Raw genomic sequence first — 22,645 nt, 5'->3', positions numbered from 1 at the left:
TGTGGGAGGATCTGGGTTGGGCCTGAGCTTCCTCAATGGTCTGCTGGTTGGAAGAGGCCGTCCTGTGCCAGAGCTAAGGTGGGTGTCTGCTGGTGTCAGGATGGATCCAGGTCTACTGTGAGCCTGGTTCCTGCACAGGTCAGTGTGTGCAGATCTGGGTGAGGCATGAGATCCCATGGTGGTCTGCTGGTCTGAAGAAGTGGTCCTGAGCCAGAGTCTGAGTCCAATGGGTGTCTGCCAGTGGCAGGATGGAGCCCAAAATGTCTTTTATAGATTTCTGAATTAAAGTTTCTGCTATAAGTCAAATTAATTAAAGCAGAAGGCTAAACAGTTATTCAAACAGACTCTAAATCAAATTTTATTTCTCTATTGCATAAAAGTTCAGGGAAGGCATCTCTCTCTCTCTCTCTCTCTCTCTCTCTCTCTCTGTAGCAATGTCTTGGTTCTACATAGTCATTCAAGGCTCCACACAGATGGACTCTGTTATCTTCAACCCATGGATTTCACAGTTGCTTTAGTCATTTTCATTTCCACCCTCATCAAAAGCGAAAGAACATGGATGATTGTGTGGGAGGTTTCATAGACTAGGCTTAGAAGTGGCACAAAAATTTCCACTCCTAATTTCCACCGGAGAAAATTTAGTTACAAGGCCATATCTAAAGCTGGAAATCTAGTGAGGCTGAGCCCACAGATCTGCCTACATATCTACTATTATGGAATATGGTGAGATCAGTTTGTAGTGTACAGATGGTAATCACTGTCACATACATGTATCTCAATATTGCATTATGTGAACAGTAAATTGTCCTCTCTAAATCCCTGTCTTTCCTTTCAGTTTGTTGATGATCATCTCTATGCCCATAGTAGGATCTGTTTTGGGGGCTTCTATTATCACTGTCATTGTTCAGCTTTTATTTATTTTTTTTTAAATTTTTTAGTTGTTGATGGGCCTTTGTTTTATTTATTTATACACAGTGCTAAGAATCGAACCCAATGCCTCACACATGCCAGACAACTGTGCTACCGCTGAGTCACAGCCACAGCCACAGCCACAGCTTTTATTTCTCTTAGTACTTCCAAAACCCTTTTCATCCAAGTCAAGTTGAATTCTGAGACATCAGTTTGCCTCATAAGATGTTACCAATGTTTGTTGTTATCTTATTCTATAGCCTTCGTGACCTCCTACCTTCTTCCATTCATCCACGCCATTCTCTTCCCAAAATATGCTTAATACGTGGAGCCTCCCTGAAGAACAAGAAACAAGGTAAATCTGGATAACAGACTATAAAGAAACAGCATCGGCCTTATATGCATAATGACAGCATGAAATTTTACATCTGAAACATAGTTCAATGAGTATATATTGATGAAGTAAAAATTAAGAAAATCTCTCATTGCACATAATCCCCTCCTAGTTTAGCACCATAATAATGTACAGTCCATGACAAATAACATTAATTGTGAAGAATGAAATAGAAAAAGGCATGTGCTAATGGAACTTTGATTTAAAAAATCTAGAGATGTTTGACACATCTATCTCAACCAATAATCATCTTCATCTTGGGGACATTTGCCTTGCTGTGGCATAATCAGTGACTACCCATGCAATATATGGAATTTCCTGATGGTTCTGTCAAGGAAATCCACAAGAGTATTGTTTCTTCAAATGTGGATTGCAGACCACCATCACCAGAAATATTTTACTGAATCAGAAACTTTGAGGAAATGGATTTGGAAAATCTACTTGTTTAACAAGCTCCATCTTTCCTTGTTTATTAACTTATTTATTTATTTAGGGCTGGGGATATAGCTTAGTGGTAATGCATTAGCCTAACAGGCACAAGGCCCTGAGTTCAATCCCCAGAACCAGCAAAAAATGTTTTTTTCCATGCAAAAGTGCATATACATTAATATAACAAAACATAATAGATACCCTTACCCTACCACCTAGACTAAGAAATAACATCTGGAATATTTGTATGCATAACATAGTCAGAGAAACCCTGAAATTGGGGAAAGATGAAGGTAAAGGATTGTGAGTCAAAAGAGAGAGTGCAATCAACTGTAAATTAGACTGGATTAATGGGTAGGAAAATGCACAGCATTCTTAATCCTGAAGAAAGAAGCAGGATAAAGACCATCCAATGCATGTTTTCCTCCAAACTTCAGCCCCTCAAGTGGAGATTCTCCATAGACTATTCCTGAATTATGACTGAATTTAAGTTTCCCTCACTAGCTCTAAATAACTATCCCCTTGAACCTCTCTTTGTCATAGTTCATGTTTTGAGGCTGAGATCACAATCTGCATTTTTCTAAAGTGGTCCTATACTTCTGAGTAAGATTTTTTTTTCTCCAAAGCCTGATCAAGATTTATCATCCCCTGATCCATCTTAAAAGCTCAAGATCCTTCCCTGGTTCTGTGCAAATGTGATTCCCAGAGCCAAGGCAAAACAGGTGCAGGAGGTTAAAAATAATTCCTTGGCCATTGGATTTGTAATCAGTTTAATTTCCACTCCACTTCAGCCCATGGAGATGACTCATCCTCTATAGAGCTCAGAGTCTGCTCCCTCTCGTGTGTGTGTGTGTTTGTGTGTGTGTGTTTGTGTGTGTGTGCGTGTGTTGGCCAGGGGAGAACCCCACCTGTCCCTCCCAGGCTCCTCACATATGTGATCAAAGCCAAGTATCTTTCTTTTTTCCCCAGAAGGTTAGGGTAAAGAGGTAGAGAGAATGCAGAGCAGTGGCCATTGGGGTGACAGATTCTTTTAGAAGTTCACACAGAGGAATGTGGCCAAGTTTAATGTGATCCAGTCCTGGCCTATGAAATAAATCCTTTGTCATGGCAGGAGCAGATTACTGCCTGCTCCTGGCATCTCTGAAGCTTCTATTTTGTCCTTGCCCAAGTCTAATTTTATTTTCCTTGGAGTAAGACATTAGGGAAGAGAGTCCCAAAGCCCCCAGTTTTAGGTTGTAGTAATAATACTGATGATAAGAATACCTGGTACTCATTTATTCCAGGTGATAATGCTAAGTGTTCCATAGGGATTTCATCATTTCATTTTCAGAAGAGCCCTATGGGAATGCATGACTCTTGTTCTCTGTATGACAAGAATGGAAAGAAACAGGTGCAAAAAAGCTAAACATCTTACCTGAGATCAGGAATGTCAGAACCAGGAATGTCAGTGTAGGTTCCAACCCAGCAATGTCAAATACTAGACCAAGTATTCTTTTGTTCTTTAGCACACCGATTCTCTTTTTATTTATTTATTTGTTCTAATAAGTTATACATGACAGTAGAAAGCTCTTCAATTCATTGTACACAAATGGAGCTGAATTTTTCACTTCTCTGGTTGTGCATGAAGTAGAGTCACACTATTTGTGCAATCATACATGTACATAGGGTAATAATGCCCATCTCATTCCACCAACTTTTCTACCCCTTTGCCCACTCCTGCCCTTTTCCCCATCCAAAGTTCCTCCACTCATCCCATGCTCACCCCCCGTATGGATTAGCATCCACTTATCAGAGAAAACATTCTGCCCCTGGTTTTTTGAGATTGGCTTATTTCACTTAGCATGATATTCTCCAACTCATCTATTTACCTGCAAATGCCATAATTTAATTCTCTTTTAATGCTGAGTAATATCCCATTGTATATATGTACCAGAGTTCTTTATCCATTCATCTATTGAAGGGCATCTAGGTTGCTTCCATAGTTTAGCAATTGTGAATTATGCTGCTATAAACTTAGCTGCCTCACTGCATTATGCTGTTTTTAAGTCTTCAGGGTATAGACTGAGGAGAGGGATAGCGGGTAAAATGGTGTTCCATTACAAGTTTTCAAAGGAATCTCCATATTGCTTTCATATCAGCTGCACCAATTTGCAGTCCCACCAGCAATGTATGAGTGTGCCTTTTCCCCCCACATCCTTGCCAACACTTATTATTGTTGCTTGTATTCTTGATAACTGCCATTCTGATTGGAGTGAGATGAAATCTTAGAGTAGTTTTTATTTGCATTTCTCTAATTACTATAGATGTTGAGGATTTTTTTCATGTATTTGTTGATTGATTATATATTTTCTGAGAAATGTCTGTTCAGCTCCTTAGCCCATTTATTGATTGGATTGTTTGTTTGTTTGTTATTTCTTTTTTTAGGTTTTTTGGTGTTGAGTTTTTTGAGTTTTTTACATGTCTAGGAGATTATTCTCTTTATATAGCACTTGTCCATGAAGAACCTTTCTCTCAGGCTTCCCATTTCTAGTCAGTCCTTCTCTGACAGCACCATCACAATCCTAGTTCCTTGTCTGGCAAACTAACACCCCTTTCTGATAGACTCAGAATGTGATACCACCTCTGCTAAAGAGCATGGATAATTAGTGAAGATGGGTGATTCCTTCTTTTAATCTTTATAATAACCTCATGACCCATAGGTACTATAATTATCCTTTTATGTATGAAGAAGAAATATTAAATTTCTTTCCCAAGGTAACATATGTAGGTACTGTAAATCAAACCCAGGCTATGTACTCTTTTCTTAACCTTTATTTTATTTATTTAATTTTACGTGGTGCTGAGGATCGAACCCAGTGACTCCCACATGCTAGACGAGTGCTCTACAGGTGAGTCACAACCCCAGCCCCAGAAATCTACTCTTAATCACTTCTTTATCCTATCTATCTAAATGGGAGTATAGTAGCTATTCAATTTAATTTTGTTCTATGAGTAATGCTGTCTATTCTAACTTCAATGCTAAAGATCATACCCTAGTATCAGATTACAAGACTAGCATTCTTGCCTGGTCTTGGCACTTCCTTTCTTTGAAGTGATGAAGTGAGGGAAAGGTATTGGCAGTTATATTAGCATAGGAATTAGAAACATGTTAAGAGTCCTCTTGGGTCTTTCTTACCTACTTTTATTTGAGCTTCACAACTCTTCAGGTTCAGCACAGTTTTTTTTTACCTCTTCCTCCCTGTGTGGATCACCACATTTAATGCCCTCCCTTGGCCAGATAGAAAATAAAAGAACCAATATAAGAAAAGTTATGGAATTAGGATCAGTAATACTCTGTGGCTGACTGGAGGGAAGGTAACAGAAGCTGAAGGACAGGGATTGAGGAAGTCGAGTATGTTCCAGATTTGGGAACTGCATTCCTGAGTGAATGAATGGTTTCATTCACCTATATAAGTTAAAGAAACAGATTTGAGAGGTGTCAGGACAGATTTACTTAGATTTATTGCATCTAAATATAAATGTTAAAGTAACAGCTGGATATAGGTCTGGAGTTCAGGAAAGGCCTTACAAAAATATTTGGGTTCCAGCAGCATTTAAATAGCAGGTGAAACCCATTTTCATTTGAATCAATTGTTCATACATTCATTCAGCAATAACTTATTTTCGAATATTTATTGAGTTCCATATGACCCAGGCTCTGAGTGGGACACTGAAATGAGTGCACAATGACACACACTCCCCTTTTTTCCTAATAGGAGAGATATACAATAACTCTAATTATAAGACATTAAGAAAAGAACAAAAATGTAGGAAAGTACAAGGTATAGAAATACCCAGAGAAGGGGATGATTAGGTACAACTCTGGGGCTCTGTAGAAATATAATTGTAGAAAGGCAATGATACTGAATGATGCATTGAAGTTTGCCAGAGGAGTAAGGGGGTGGGAGCAAAAAGTTTAGGTGGAAATAATAACATGTGCAAAGGTATAAAATGACATGATGTATTCTGTAAGTAGTATTCACTTTGACATTGCTAAATCATAAAATGTAGGTAGTGGCAAGAAAGTCTAGGTAGAGATGAAGTTGGAGAAGAAGTCAGGCCCATATCTTGAAGTAACTTGATCATATCAGGGGACTTATTCAAACCTTAATATATTTTGTATATTAAATAGTTATTGGAGGGTTTTACTTTTATTTACTTTTGGTACTAGAGATTGAACCTAGGGGTGCTTTACCATTGAACTACATCCCCAGTCCTTTTTATTTTTTAATTTGAGACAGTGTGTTGGTAAGTAGTGAGATTCTTGCTAAGTTACCAAGGATAACCTTGAACTTGTGATCCTCTTGCCTCATCCTCCCAAGTTGCTAGAATTACAAATGTGTGCCACTGCACTCATATAAGCCATTTAGAGCGTTTTAAGCAGGCAGATATATTACCAGAGGTAAATTTTTTACCTACTGTCTAAATGCTAATTTTAACTCAAACACTCTCATTAGGTTATATCAAAGTATATCATAAAGTAACCAGTCTTTCCACCTACTCATCTTCATGGTCTTATCATATTTTTAATTTTTATTTTTTAATTCTTTTTAGTTATGATACAATGCCAGAACACACTTTGACATAATCACAAAAAACATGGAACACAACCCACTCTGATACAATCCCTAGCACTTCCTCCTTGCCCCCTCCTCCCCTCCCCCCATTCTAAGGATTTCTCTTCAATTCATTTAGAGTTTACATTATTTTTATAATTATTGTCCTGAGGATACACCCAATGCCAAGACTATGTGCCACATCCATGCATGCAAATACGAAAATTTGGTCAGATCCATTCCACTTTTCAGATATGATTTTAAAAGATTACATTTGAAGCAACCTATAAAATGGGTACATAGGAAATGAGGCTACAATAAGGGAGACTAGTTATGAGCTCTTGCCCAAGTAAGAGAGAATTAAGGTTTAGAGCAGGGCAGTGGAAGTGGGGATGGTGATGAGATGGTGCACTTAGGAGAATGAGATAATAGGAGGGTTACAGGGCAGGAATGGATAGACTCTAACTGTGTTAGATAATGAGTGGTAGGGATGAAAGAAAGGAAGCCACCTAGGATGACTGTCAAATTTTTGGCTTTGTGAAGTAAGTGAAGGCAATGAGTAGCCAGTATCTTTGCTTGCTTTACAGGGGAGACAGAAAGGATAAATCTAGTTTTGAAAAAACCTGGTTTGAGGAATTCAATAAATATTCAGATAAATATGAGAACTAGGAAGGTGGTATATAAATATGCCTAACAGGCATATTATGACTATATGAACTATATGACTAAACATAGAAATTTGTTAATCATAGTTTAGATGAAATTTTTAACTACTACAGAGAAGGATATGGTGGTTAGTTTTATGTGTCAACTCAGAAGGTCTTTATGTATATGATTGACATTTAAATCAGTGAACCTTGAATAAAATATGTGGTTAAACCTCATCCAATCAGTTGAAGGCCTGAATAGATAAAAAGACCAGCCTCCCAAAGTGAAAGTTAAATCCCCAGTTGCCTGCCTTCAAGTTTTACCTGTATCATTGGCTCCCCTGGATTTCCAGCTTGACAGCGTTTCCACTAGACTTTCCATCGTTTGGAACTGTATCAACTCTCCTGAGTCTCAAGCCTGAAAACCCACACTTCAAATTTTAGACTTGCCAGGCTCCATAATCATATGAGCCAATTCCTAATATCTATCTATCTATCTATCTATCTTTCTATCTATCTATCTATCATCTATCTATCTACCTATCATCTATCATCTCTATAACTTATCAGTTGTGTTTCTCTAGAACATCCTGATTAATACAGAAGTATAAAGTGAAAAACAGAAGAGGGCTAAGAGTAACACCTAAGTAAGGCTTCTTTTTGAATTGACAAATAATTCTGGAGTTTATGTGGAAATGTAAGAGAGTCACAATAACCAGAACAATCTTTAAAAACAACAAAGTTGTATTCCAATTTTAAAATTTACTAAAAATACATAGTAATCAAGACAGTGTAGTAGTGGCACTAATACAGAAGTATAGATCAATGGAACTAATAGAGAGTTCAGAATTAAACCTAAGCCAGGTGCAGTGGCACACACCTTTGTAATCCCAGTGGTTCAGGAGACTCAGGCAGGAAGATCACCAAGTTCAAAGCCAGCCTCAGCAAATTAGCAAGGCCCTGAGCAATTTAGCAAGACTGTGTCTCAAAAATAAAAATTGAAAATGGGCTGGAGATGTTGTTCAGTGGTTAAGCACCCCTGGGTTTAATCCCAATACCCTCCTCAATTAAACCTGAACAATCATGCTCAATTGATTTTAGATAGCATAATAGGACAAAAAATTCTTTTTAACAAATGGTATTGAAACAATAATATACTCATATGTAAAGGAATGAAGTTGAACCTCACACAATGTAAGAAAAATAATTCAAAAGGAGTCACACCTAAATTTAAGAGGTAAAACCATAAATCTCTTATAAGAGAATTTAAAAGTGAATTCTTGAGATCTTAGATATGATACCATAAGTAGAAGCAACAAAAGAAAAACGGATGGATATGGCTTTGTCAAAATTATATATTTTGTGCATGATAAGACAATAGAAAGAAAAAGACAAACAACAATGTGGGATATACTATTGCAAGTAATATATCTAATGAAATTGCTTCCAGAATTTATAGAAAATATTTACAATCCAGCAATAAAAAGACAAATGTCTTCATTCATTTGTGGGGCAATAACAAAATACCAGAAACTAAGCAGCTCTAAATATTAGAAATTTATTGACTGGAAAGAACAAGAACAAATTTTAGACTTGCCAGACCTGGTGTCTGTTTGAAGATCTGCTTTCTGGTTCATAGATTATACCTTCTAAGCTGTGTCCTCTTATGGTAGAGATAGCTAGCTAGCTCTCTAGAGTTTCTTTATAAGGGCTAATAACATTCATGAGGGCTCTACCCTTGACCTCATTACCTCTCAAAGGCCCCATCTCTTAATATCATCACTTTGGAGGGTAGGATTTCAACACATGAATCTTTGGGGGTACATAAGCATTCAAATCATAGCAACAAACAAATCAATTTTAAAATGGGTAGATGATCCAGATGAACATTTTTCCATAGAAGAAATGCAAGTGGTCAATAAATAAGAAAAAATACTTAATAAAATTTATCATTAGGAAAATGCAAATCAAAACTATAATGACATACCAGTTTACACATATTAGGATGTCTGTAGTAAAAAAAAAGCCAGGCAATAATAATTGTTGAAGAGAAGTGGAAAATGTAGAATGCTCACACATTGCAGGTAAACTGCTTTTGCTGGTTTAGCTTCTTTGAAAAACAGTCTGACAATTCTTCAAAAAGTTAAAAATAAAATTACCATTTGACCATCAATTCTACACACAGGTATATACTCAAAAAGAAATTAAAACATACATCTATGCAAAATTTGTACATGAATGTTCATAACAGTGCTATTAATAGAAACCAAAGGCTGTAAACAACTCAATGACTACTAAGTGATGAATAGATAAATAAAACGTGATAATATGTTCATGTATCCATACAATGGAATTTTATTTGGCCATGAAAAGGAAGGGAGTACTGATATTTCTTTCATTTCTAATTTTAATAATTTGTGGACAGGGGTTTATATCAGTGGTAGAGAAATTGCCTAGAATGTGTGAACCTATGCTTTATTTCTAGCACTGCAAAATAATAATAATAATAACAATAATAATAATGATAATTTGAATACTTCTAGTGCTCTTTCATCAGACTACATAAAGGTCTGTCATTTTTGCTCAAAGAACCATTCATCTTTTGGTTTTGCTGATTCTCCCTGTTGTTTTTCTATTCTCTATTTCATTAGTTTCTGCCCTTTTCTCCTCTTTCCCCAGTTTTTAAGGTGGCGGTTTAGGTTATTTTGCAATCTTTCTAAAAGTACAAGTGCTTACAGCTATAAATTTCTCTACAAGCACTACATCCAATAAGTGATGGCAGGTTGTGTCATAATTTTTATTCTTCTGAAAGTAGTTTTCTATTTTTTCTTGTGATTTCTTTTTTGACCTATTTGTTGACTATGTTGTTTAATTTTGCATATTTGTGAATTTTCCAAATTCTCTCCATATTTTTACTTCAAGTTTTATTGCATTAAGTTTAGAAAGCAGATTTTACATTATTTCAACACTTTTAAATCTGTTGAGGCTTATCCTGTAGCCAATATGGACTGCCCTGGATTATTTTTCATGTGTACCTCAGAAGACTACATATTTGGCTATTGTTAAGTGGAGAGTTCTGTAAGTATCTGTAGGTGATAGGCTGTGTTTTAAATGCCGCAGAATCCCACTTTTCTTACCAAGATATAGATTGGCTTGAAAAATCATGTGGGGAGTACCATGGATTAAAACAAGAGTCTCTTAACCACTGAGCCACCCCTTTAAAAAAATTAAAATCTTGAGACAGGGTCTTGCTAAGTTGCTTAGAGCCTTGCTAAGTCGCTGAGGGTGGCTTTGATCTTGTGATTCTCTTGCCTCAGCCTCCTGAGCCTCTGGTATGCACTACCAAACCTGGCTTGAACAAATGATTTCTATTTGATGTATGGCCTTAGAACACTTCTAGAGACTTAAATGGTTGATTTATGTATATTTTACCAGTTATGCTTACTTTGTTGGGGAGAGGTTCCTAGAAGCTCTGCATACTGCCATTCTGTAAGTGCTTCCCCAAAACTATTTTATTTTATTTTTTTTTAAATATTTATTTATTTATTTATTTAAGTTCTCGGCAGACACAACATCTTTGTTTGTATGTGGTGCTGAGGATCGAACCCGGGCCGCACGCATGCCAGGCGAGCGTGCTACCGCTTGAGCCACATCCCCAGCCCCCCCCAAAACTATTTTAGAACAAGGATTTTGATCTGTTTTTCTCACTGCTGTATCTCAGTCTATTCAAACTAGGATGGGCTGATTAGATTACAGCTCTCACAATCTAGTCATTTTGCCATAAACATTCCTAAATTAACACAGGAGCTTTGAGGAGCCACCTCCTATTCAAACCAAAAAGACACATGTAGATTTTTCATTATTCTGTTATTTTATTATTCATTATTACACTGTGCTAGACACTGTGGCAAGGAAGTACATGAGAACGATAAGACCTTTGCTTCCAAAAATGTAGAATAATGTGAAAATTAACAGGTATATGGATCATTTTAATTCAGAGGAGATGGAGCATGTGTAATAAGTATATATACTGTAGAAGAAAGAACAAACTCAGGCTCACATCCAGATGAGCAATTGAGCTTCCTAGAGGAAGATTACTTCCTAGAAATAGTAACATTTGAGTTAAAGTGTGAATGATTCATCATATGGTCACTATTATTACTGCATCCTCAAACAAAGGGGATCAGGACTCTGTTATCCAGTGTCCCACTCCAGAGGAAAATAAAATGAGATTTGGGCAAGGACAGAATAGAAACTTCAAGGCTGCCAGGAGTAGGTAGAAATCTGCTCCTGGTACCACCAAGGATCTATTACTTAGGCCAGGACTAGATAACATTAACATTGATCTTATTCCACTGAATGGACTTCTAAGGGTCTGTTATCCCCCATGGCCACTGCTCTATATTCTCTCTGTCTCTTTAGCTTGATCCTCTGGTTGATCATGTGTATCAGGAGCTGTGATGGATGATGGATAGATGGGATTCTCCCCTGGCTAAAACATGTGGCCAACACACACACACACACACACACACACACACACACAGAGAGAGAGAGAGAGAGAGAGAGAGAGAGAGAGAGAGAGAAGTCCCTGAGCTCTATAAGGGATGAGTCATCACCACAGGCTGAAGTGGAATGGGAATGAAAGTGATTACAAATCTAATGGCCAAAGAATTAGTTTCAACTGCCTGCATCTGTTTTGTCTTGGCTCTGGAAATCATATTTGTATAGAACTATGGAAAGATGCATCAGGACATGAGAAAACTTAATTAGGTTTTGGATGAAAAATCCTAACCAGAAGATATAGGACCATCTTAGACAAATGCAGATTGTGACCTAATTCTCAAAACATGAACTGTAGCAAAGAGAGTTGAAAGGGGATAGGTATTTAAAACTTGTGAAGGAGTCTTTAAACTCAGCCATAATTCAGGGTTAACTTATGAGAAATTTCCATTTAAGTGGCTCAAGTTTGGAGCCAATTATGCATTGTATGGTCTTCTCCTTCCCCTCTTTGCTCATATACAAATATATTCATGCATATTCTTTCTCTCCCTCTCTTTCTCTTTCTCTCTTTATATATACATACACACACACACACACACACACACACATATGCCTTTAGAAATAAGAATGCCATAATTTAATTTAAAAGAAAATTCAATGGACATAGACAAAAGTAATGAACTGGAAGACATAAATGAAGAAATCACCTAGGATATAGCACAGACAGCATAGAGATGGAAAATTGAGAGAGAAAGAAAACAGAATGAGAAGCTCTAATATGCATCTAATTGGACTTCCAGAAAAAGAGAATAGAGATATTTTTAAATTAATTGATGAAAGGCACATACCTTTGGATTCCAAATCCCTAGTGGATCCTAAGAAAAGTTATTTACTCTTGAACTATCATAGTGAAACAGTACAACCCCAGAGAAAAAGAGAAAATTCTGAAAAAGGGCTCAAAGAGATTACCTATTCAGCAATAGTAGTTAGACTGATAGTTGACTTCTCATTACAATGAAAATGAGAAAAATAAATGAATTTGTATTGCCAATGTGCTAGGAAAGAACAATTGTCAATTTCAAATTCTATACTCTGTGTTATGGTTTGGATCTTAAATGTTTCCCTAATGGCTCATGTACTGAAGGATTGATCACCAGCTGATGGTGCTATTGAGAGGTGGTGGAGCCTTTTGGAGGCTGGGTTTAGTGAAAGGAAGTTAAGTCACTGGGAACATGTCCTTGAAGGGGATACTGGGACCCCAACATTTTTCTCTCTTTACTTCCCCACCACCATGAGGTGAGCAACTTTTTTCTATCACATACTCTTCATCATGATGCTCTGCCTCACCAAAGGACCAAAACCAACTGATCCAAGCAAAAATGGACTGAAACTTTTGAAACTACAAGCCAAAATAAATTCTTCCTCTTTATGTGTTAATTCTCTAAGGTTTTTTGTCACTGTGATGGAAAGCTGACTAATATACCCTATAAAACTATCTATTAAGAATGAAGACTAAGGAGTCAGATATGGTGGTGCACACCCATAATCCCAGCAGTTTGGGAGGCAGAGGCAGGAGGATCACAAATTCAAAGCCAGCCTCAGCAATTTAGCAAGGTTGTAAGCTACCTAGCAAGACCCTATTTCAAAATTTAAAAAATAAAAATAAAAAGGACTGAGGATGTGGCTCAGTGGTTAAATGTCCTTGGGTTCAATCCCTGGTATAATAATAATAATAATAATAATAATAATAATAACAACAACAACAACAACAACAGGATGTAGCTCAGTGGTAGAGCACTTGCTTATCATGCATGAGGTCCTGGGTTCAATTCTCATTTTACTGCAATTTTTTTCAAATGATAGAAAAATAAAGACATTTTCAATCAAATCAAAACAATACAAAAGCGGAGATGGTTTTCCATCAAGAGTTCTTTGCTAAAGGAAATTCTATAGAATGTATTAAAGGCATAAAGTGATCCCAGTTGGAAAGCCTGAGATGAAAAAAAGAAAGGATGGGTAAAATTAAAAGGTTAATATGCATGCAGAGCTTTAAATATTTGGAAGGTGAAATCTTCACCATATTGCTAAATTATAGAGTTAAAAAAAGAACTAAAATACTAGGGATAGGATCATGCTAGGAGGCGGTAAATGGACATAAAATTTTCTGAGGTCCCTAGAGGATTATATAGAATATGGATTAATTTTCTTTGTTAACCATACATCTTAAATTTTCTAGAGTAATTGCTAAAAGTACAAAAACAGAACTCCTAACTTCCAAAGTGGGAAGGGGAAAAAGGTAAAAAAGAAAAAAAGAGAATAGAAAAAGAAGATACTGGAGAAATTCCAAAATAAGATGGTAGAAATAAATCCAAGTGTATTAGTAATAATAGCAAAGGTAAATCTACTAAATTATCCAGTTAAAAGACTGTTCAGAATGGATAAAATAGGAAGTCCATCTATATTTAACTACAAAGGATATATTTAAAATAGAACAATACTGTGACCAGCAGTATTAATACAAGTGGAGATAAATGTAGTGGGCAAATAGTAACTAAAAAAAAAAAAGAGCTGCAGAGTTATGTTAGCAGCAAACCAAACATATCAGGCAAAACAATACTAAAAAAATGCCACTACATAATTATAAAACATTTAATTTATTTTGAAGTTATAAAAATTCTCAATATATATGTACTTAATAGTGCAGCTTAAAATATTCATATGAGAAAAGAAAGAAGTGTGAAAATCAAGATGGTATGCATATAAGTAATAAAACCAGGAGAAGACCAATGGAATAAGAAAAATGATAAGGATAACAATAGTCACAAATGAAAAGGAAAGCAAATATACAATAGAGAGTATCAACAGACATAAAATTTCATGTGTTAAAAATATTAATGAATTCTTGTTAAGACTGAGTGAAGGAAATATAAAACAGCAATATTAGGATTAAGAAAAGTCTCACACCTATAAACTTTTCAGTGATTATAAGGATACCAAAGAGGGTACTACAAAACAAAATGAATATTTGCCTAGAATAATATAACTTCCCCAAAATGATTCAATAAAATTAAAACTTTGAATAATTCTTTCATAATTAAAAAATTGATCTCACAATGAAAATTTTTTCTTAAAAAGACATCAGAGATGATTTAAAGGTTATCTGAGTAAATTATGATTTCAATCTTATAGATACTCTTCTAGAATACAGGAAGAAAGGGAATAATTCCCAAGTATTGTAATGAGTTTAGCATCAGATTCATACAGAAACCAAACAAGAGCTAGATGACAAAGGAAAATTGCAGGTCATTCTCACTTTTGAATATGAATGCAAAATCATAAACAAAACATTAGTGAACAAAATACAGAAATATATGGAAAAGTAAATGATCAAATTAGGTTTATCCCAGGAATGAAGAATAGTTTTACACTGGGAAATGTAGTAGTATATTTCACAATATATTAAATCAGGGGAATATAGTATATGCTTACTTTACTAAATGCAAATTAATATAACATTCAATATACTTTTATTATGATAAATTTTCTTTCTGTTAAATTTTTTATCTTTTTCTAGGCTGGAGTAATATATTTTGCAAACATAACATATAAAATTATAGCAATGCCATGACATCAGCAGGGTAGCAGATTAGTAAATCCAAGGTCATCATTATTTCAGAAATATGTAAATAAAAATGTACAGACAAAATTACTTTGTGAGAACTGCCCAAACCATCTAAGTGAGCACAATATCCACAATAAGCACAATACTGAGAGTAATACAGCAGAGGGAAGAAAAGTGTGTTACTTTTATCAAACACGCCCTTCCCTCCTCCATAATATAGCATTGTACAATTAGAAAAAAAATCTGCCAACTGTGTTTTGAGGATGAACTCAAAACATACAAAACAAATTATATTGAATAAAAAGACTGCTTTCCCTATAAGATCAGGAATAAGAAAATGATGACTGCTCTCGATATTTCTATTTAACATTGTACTGGAAGTTCAAGTGAGTTCAACAAGACAAGAAATATTAACAAAAGGCATACAGTTTAGAAAGGAAGTAGTGAAGTTTATTTATTCATAAGCAACATGATTATTTAATGTGGAAAAATCTGATGAAATCTGCAAAATATATCCTGGAAATAAATAAGTGATATTAATAATACTGCAGAAGACAAATTCAGTATAAAATGATCTTATATGATACCCAAATATGATATCAAAAATGTAAAATTCAAAAAGTGCCACTTTCAATAGCACCAAAAATATGGAAATACTTAGGAATAAATCTGACAAAAGATGTTCAAGATTCAAACATAAATAAATGATAACTATAAAATGTATCTTACAGTACTTAAAGAAGACCTAAAGAAACTGAGAGGTATATATTATTCATGGATTGGAAAACTGTTAAGATTCTGATGTTATAATTATCCCTAAATTGATATATAGATTCATTGCAATTTCAATTAAAAACTCAGCAGGCTTTTTTTTTCAGAAATGGATAAAATGATATAAATCCCACTTGGCATCAGGATAGCCAAAGTAATCTTGACAAAAAGACAAATGGTTGCTTCCTGATTTCTGAAATTACTATACAAGTAATCAGGCTGGGTGTGTTGGCACGTTTGTAATCCCAGCTCCTCAGGAGGCTGAGGCAAGAGGGTGGTGAGTTCAAAGCCAGCGCCAGCAAAAGCAAGGTGCTAAGCAACCCTGTCTCTAAATAAAATACAAAATTGGGCTAGGGATGTGGCTCAGTGGTTGAGTGCCCCTGAGTGCCTGGTATTCACCCCCCCAAAAAAAAAAAACAGTAATCAGTAAAGACATGTGGACCTGGCATAATGATAGATATATAATGATAGATATATAAAAAAATTAAATGGATTAAAAATTCAAAAATAAACACACACAATAAATGGAAAACTGAGTTTGGGGGCAATTGAGTGGTGAAATGACTGTTTTTTCAATATGTGATGTTAAAACAATTGGTTATTAATATGCAAAGAAAGGAGTTTGGTCCATATCTTACACCAAATAAAAAAATGGCTCATGCACTTAAATGTAAAACCACCAACTATAAACTTTTAGGAGAAAATCCTTGTTCCTTGATATTATAAATTGAATTGTGGCCCCCAATGCAACCTCCAATTTATATATTGAAGTCCAACCTGAGTGGGACTATATTAAGGAGTTACTCAAGGCTAAATGAGGCCATAATGGTGTGGTTCTATTCCAATGACTGTCCTTATAAGAATGAGGCATCAGATATGTCTCTCTTACATATCTTAATAATAGATGGTCTCTTTTTTTTCACAGAGTAAAGTCCTTAAGAAGACACAGTGAAAAAAAAAGAAGCATCTATTTTCAAGCCAGTAAGGGAGATCTCACCAGGAATCAACCATGCTCATACCTTGATCTTGGACTTTTAGCCTCCAGGTTGAGAAAATAAATATTTAATTTTCCCAGTTTGTGGTATAGTGTTATGGTAGTCTAAGCTGACATTGAGTAGGCAATTCTTAGATATGCCACCAAAGTTTGACCCATAAAAACATGCACCATATTATCCAGCTACCCCCTTCTTTGTATGTATCCAAAGGAAATGAAATAAACATACCAAAGACATACATATATGTCCATGTCTATTTGTGGCGCTATAAACAGAAGACAGGATATGGAATCATCCCAGATGCCCATCAACATATGAAGAAAATGTGATATCATATATATATTATACACACACAGAAACACACAGAGATAAACACAATGTAATAATATTCAGGCATGAAAAGATGAAATCTTTTCATTTGCAGCAAAATGGAGAGAAAACATAGTGCATGATGTTAAATGACATAAACAAGAGGAATACAAGTACAGTATGTTGTCTCTCATGTATGAGTAATGATAACTAGAGTTGGGCAGGATACGTTGTTGGGGATGATGGATAAAGCAAGGTTGGATTTGATTAGCGCATGTTGTATGCTTATGTAGAAATATCACTGAATGTGCCATTAACATGTCAATCAAAAGAAAAATAAAAAAAGCTAAATCAAATAAATTAAAAACATAATTTGGACTTCATCAAAATTAAAACCTGTTTTCAAAAGAGTGTTGGAAACAACAATAAATGCTGGTGAATATGTGGGGGAAAAGGAACTCCTATACACTGTCGATAAAAATGTAAATTAACACAGCCACTATGGAAATCATTATGGATGTTCCTCAAAAAATTAAACATTGAAATACCATATGTTTCAACCATACCATTCCTTGGTATTTATCCAAAAGAAGTTAAGCCAGTATACTTTAGAGATACATGCATACCCATGTTTACCGCGGCACAATTCACAATAGCCAATATATGTATTCAGCCTACGTGTCTATCAACAGATGAATGGATAAATAAAATTAAAGCAATATAGATTGCAAATAAGCACAAGAAAATATATTTAACATTATTAGTAATTAGTGAAATGCAAATTAAAACCACATGTGATACCATTATTAGTGGAGATATGGAAGAAATGATGGGTGGAATATAAAACAATGCAACTACTTTGAAAAACAATTTGGCATTTTCTTAAAAAGTTAAACATGTATTTACAATATGACCTTCTCTTTCCACTCATAGATATATACTGAAGAGAAAGAAAATGAAACACCAGTATAAGCCTTTACATGAATGTTCATTTATCATAAGCCCAATCTGGAAATAGCATGAATTTCTATTAACAGATGAATGAATAAGCAATGGAATACTACTCAACAATATAGAGGAATGAATCACCAGCACAATCAAAAAAGGATGAATATTAAAAATAATTTTGCTGAATGAAAAATATAAACAATGTGGACTGTATAATTGAATTATATGAACTTCTTGAGATTTAAACTTATCTATACTAACAAAAAGCACCTAGTGGTTGCCCCAGGATGGGTGGGAGAAATTATGAAGGACACAAAGAAACATTTGGGAGTGATGAATATGTTTATTATCTTGATTAAGATGATGGTTTTGTGGCTGTACACATGTGTCAAAAGTTATGCAATGTCACATTTTACACATGTGCAATTTATTGAATATATTATATCTTAATAAAGCCATTAAAATGGTATGTGCTAAACAAAAAAATGAAGTAATATGTAATAAAAACAAAACAAAATGTGAAGATAATATTTAAAGCATTTCATATTGGGGGAGGAGTTTCAAGATATAATTTACATTTAAATTTGTTATATAATTACAAGAGTAAATATTAAAGGTGAAAAGCAGCATATTTAACTCTCAAATCAAAATAAATAAAAATAGAATTTAAGAAATCCATCTTAAGAAAAATAGGAAAGAAGGAAATAACAGAAAAAGATTGATATCTAAAAATCTCAAAATATAAGGAAAAAATTAGTTTGAATATATACGCAGTGAAGTTACTATAACTTAATGGGTTAAATGACAGTCACTATAACTAAATGGCTTATTGGAATAAAAGTGACAAAAACAAAAGCTAGGTCCTTGCAGTTTACAAGAAATGTTTAAGACATAAATATGCCAAAAAATGAAAGCAAAGAATGGAAAATAATATACTAGGCAAATAATAACAAAAACAAAGTTGATGTGGCAATGTTAATACCAGACACCATTGATTAGGGGAAAACTCATTGATAAGTATTTTTAATGTTTTAAATATAATTCTTTTTATTAGCACATTGTATTTATACATAATATTGGAGTTCATTTTGACATTCATGGAATATAATTTGCTCCATTTCAGTTCCCAATACTTCCCTTTCCCTTTCTTCCTCCCTCCCTCTATTCCCTTTCCTCTAATCTACTGTCTTCCTCCTATTTTTTGGTAGTTTTTTTAAATTAATGCTTTATAGATTTTTTTTCTACTTCTATGCAAAATGTCATTGTTATTTTATGGGTATTGCATTGAGTCTGTAGATTACCTCTGGTAGTATTGCCATTTTAACAATATTGATTCTCCAAATCCATGAACATGGGAATTCTTTCCATCTTCTAGTGTCTACTCAAATTTCTTTCTTCAGTGTTCCATAATTTTAAATGTAGAATTCTTACATTTCCTTAATTAGGAATATTCCTAGGTATTTTATTTATTTTTGGAGGTATTTTATTTTATTTTGTCAATGGGATTATTTCCATGATTTGTTTCTCAGTAAATTCATTATTGGTGTATAGAAAAGCTACTTTGCTGAATTTATCAGTTCTAAGTCTTTTTGTGGAGTCTTTTGGATTTTCTAAGTATGGAACCATATCTTCTACAAACCAGGGTAATTAGACTTGTCTTTTCAATTTGTATAACTATATTTTTCTCTGGCCAAATTGTTTGTGCTAAAATTTCTAGTAATATATTGAATAAGAGTGGCAAGAGTGGAAACTTATTATTATTCCTGATCTTAGAGAAATGTATTATTCCTGATCTTAGAGAAAATGCATTCCTTTTTTTTCTTTATATATGATAGAAGAATGCATTACAATTCATATTGCAAATATAAAGCACAAATTTTCATATCTCTGGTTGTATACAAATTATATTCACAACAATTCATGTCTTCACACATTTACTTTGGGTAATGATGTCCATCACATTCCACTATCATTTCTAACCTCGTGCCCCCTTCCTTCCCCTCCCACCCCTCTGCTATATTGGCTATGATTTTGTCATACATAGCCATTATTAGGTTGAGTTATGAACCTTTTGTAATTAATTTGTTCAGGGCTTTTTTTCATGAAGCAATGCTGCTTTTCTTTTGTTCTTTTTGGTTATACATAACAATAGAATGTATTTTGAAATATTATACATACATTGAGTATAACTTCCTATTCTTGTGGTTGTACATGATGTGGAGTTAAACTGTTCGTGTATTCATATATGAACATAGGAAAGTTATGTCTGATTTATTCTGTCCATCCTATTCCCATCCCCTCTCTTCCCTTTATTCCCCTTTATCTAATTCAACTTCTATTATCCCTGCCTCCATTGTGTGTTAGAATCCACATATCAGAGAGAACATCTGGCCTTTGGTTTTGGGGAGTGGCTTATTTCACTTAACAATGCTGGATTTTTATCTAAGTTTCTTGTGCATCTATTTAGATAATCATGAGAATTTTATCCTCAATTCTATATATGTGCTGTTTTACATTTATTGATTTATGTATGTTGAAGCATCCTTGCATCCCTGGAATGAAGCCAGGTTGGTTATATTTTTTTAATCTGTTGTTGAAATTTATTTTCAAGTATTTTTTGAGGGTTGTTGTATGTAGGATACAACATACAACAAGGATATTGGCCTGTAGTTTTCTTTTTTCAGTATTTGTTGTAGCTTCTTTGTATAAGTTTGAAGAGCTCTAACTGCCTTTGTTATGTAATAGTTTGAGTGGTATTGGTATCAGTTTTTCTTTAAATGTCTGATAAATCTCAGCAGTGAATCTGTCCACTCCTGGACTTTTCTTTGTTGGAAGACTATTTAATACTTCTTCAATTTGTTACTTGTTATTTACCTATCTATGTATTTATATCCTCTTTCTTCAACTTTTTGTTAAATATGTATCTAACTCATATGTATCTAAGTCATATATATCTAAGAATTTGTCCACTTCTGCTAGATTTTTCAATTTATTAGCATATAATTTTTCAAAATATTCTCTAAGAATCTTATGGTTTTTCACTGGCATCTATTTTAATAATCTCTTTTCCACATCTGCTTCTATTTTCTTGGGTCTTCTCTGTCTTTCTTTTAATTAGTTTAGCTAAAAGTTTGTCAATTTTGTTTTTCTTTTCAAAGAATCAACTCTTTATTTCATCAATCCTTTCTATTTTTAAGTGCCTATTTCATTCGTTTCTCTTCTGATGATCTTTTTACTTATTTTCTTCTTCTGATTTTGGCTTTGGTTTGCTCTTATTTTCTAAGACTTTTAGATGAATCATTCAGTTATTTATTTGGGATCGTCTTTCTCTCTAACATAGGAACTCATAGCTATAAACATCCTACAATAATGCTTTTGCTGTGTACTTGCTGTATCCTATCAGTCCTGGTATGTTTTTTTCCATGTTCTTTTTGACTCTAGAATTTTTTTTAAAAATCCTCCCACAGATTTTTTAAACGACCCACCATTCTTTCAAAGAAGTATTGTTTAGTATCCATATACTAGTATAGTTTTTGTTGTTTCTCTTGCTGTTTATTTCTAGTTTCATTTCATTATGATCTGACAATGTGTAAGGAATTATTTCAAAATTTTTATTTGTCAAGACTTGCTTTTGGTCCTAAACTGTAATGTATTTTGGAAAAAAATTCCATCTGCTGATAAAAAGAATTTGTATTCTGCAACTGTTCAGTGAAATATTCTGAAGATGCCTATGGAATCCACTTGATGTATTGTATAATTTGGCTTTGATATTTCTTTGCTGTTTGTTTGGATGATCTATCTGTCATATGGGCATATTGAAGTCACTCACCATTATTATTTGGAAGTTTATCTCTCTCTCTTAATGTCCTGTAGTTTTTGTTTTATAAAACTGGATTCTCTGATGTTCAGTACACATATATTTATAAACACATTTTCTTTGATGAATTGTTCTTTCTATCCAAAAGCAGAGTAGCTATATTAACATTCATAAAACTCTACTTCTTAAAAATCAGTCTTTGGCTCTTCTGATTAATTTTGATTTGAAGTCTCCTTTGTAAGACTTGTGTACAACTACTCTGGATTGATTCCTGATTCCATTTCCTTGGAATATCATTTTTCATTCTTTCACTTTCAGTTTGTGTATATCATTGTGAAGTGAGTTTCTTTCAGGCAGCAAATTGTAAGGTCTTATTTTTAATCCAATCAACCATTCTGCATTTTTTTTAGTTAAAAAATTAAGTCCATTTACGCTAATAATTATTATTTAAATGTACATTCTAGTTGGTGTCATTTTTTGTTTGTTTTCTTCTGGAAGTTTTGAATATGTTTGCTTCTTTTTCCTTATCCATGTTAGTGATTTGATATCATATTGACTTATTAAAGTTTGATTCTTTCTGAACTTTATCTACTCTCATGATTGTGTTTATATTGCTTAACATTTTGTGTGTATGGTTTCTTTAAGTATCTCATGTAATGCAGGTTTAGTGGTCATGAATTCCCTTAGTTTATGCTAATCTTGTAAGGTC

At 34.2% G+C, this 22,645-nt stretch overlaps 1 long non-coding RNA gene across 1 annotated transcript in view; it reads left to right on the top strand.

The window, feature by feature from the left end:
• The window catches only part of LOC125614426, a 58,393-nt gene extending 39,187 nt beyond the window's left edge, over window positions 1-19,206 (top strand). Inside the window, exons 2-3 of the long non-coding RNA XR_007345014.1 lie at window positions 16,793-16,912; window positions 18,105-19,206. This is a non-coding gene — a long non-coding RNA (uncharacterized LOC125614426). The remainder of the gene's footprint in view (window positions 1-16,792; window positions 16,913-18,104) is intronic.
• Window positions 19,207-22,645: the final 3,439 nt, after the last annotated feature.

Source organism: Marmota marmota, unplaced genomic scaffold, assembly GCF_001458135.2.
Source record: "Marmota marmota marmota unplaced genomic scaffold, marMar, whole genome shotgun sequence".
Taxonomy (NCBI): domain Eukaryota; kingdom Metazoa; phylum Chordata; class Mammalia; order Rodentia; family Sciuridae; genus Marmota; species Marmota marmota.
The sequence above is the reverse complement of the archived record's forward strand: the minus strand, read 5'-3'. Positions and strand labels throughout refer to the sequence as shown.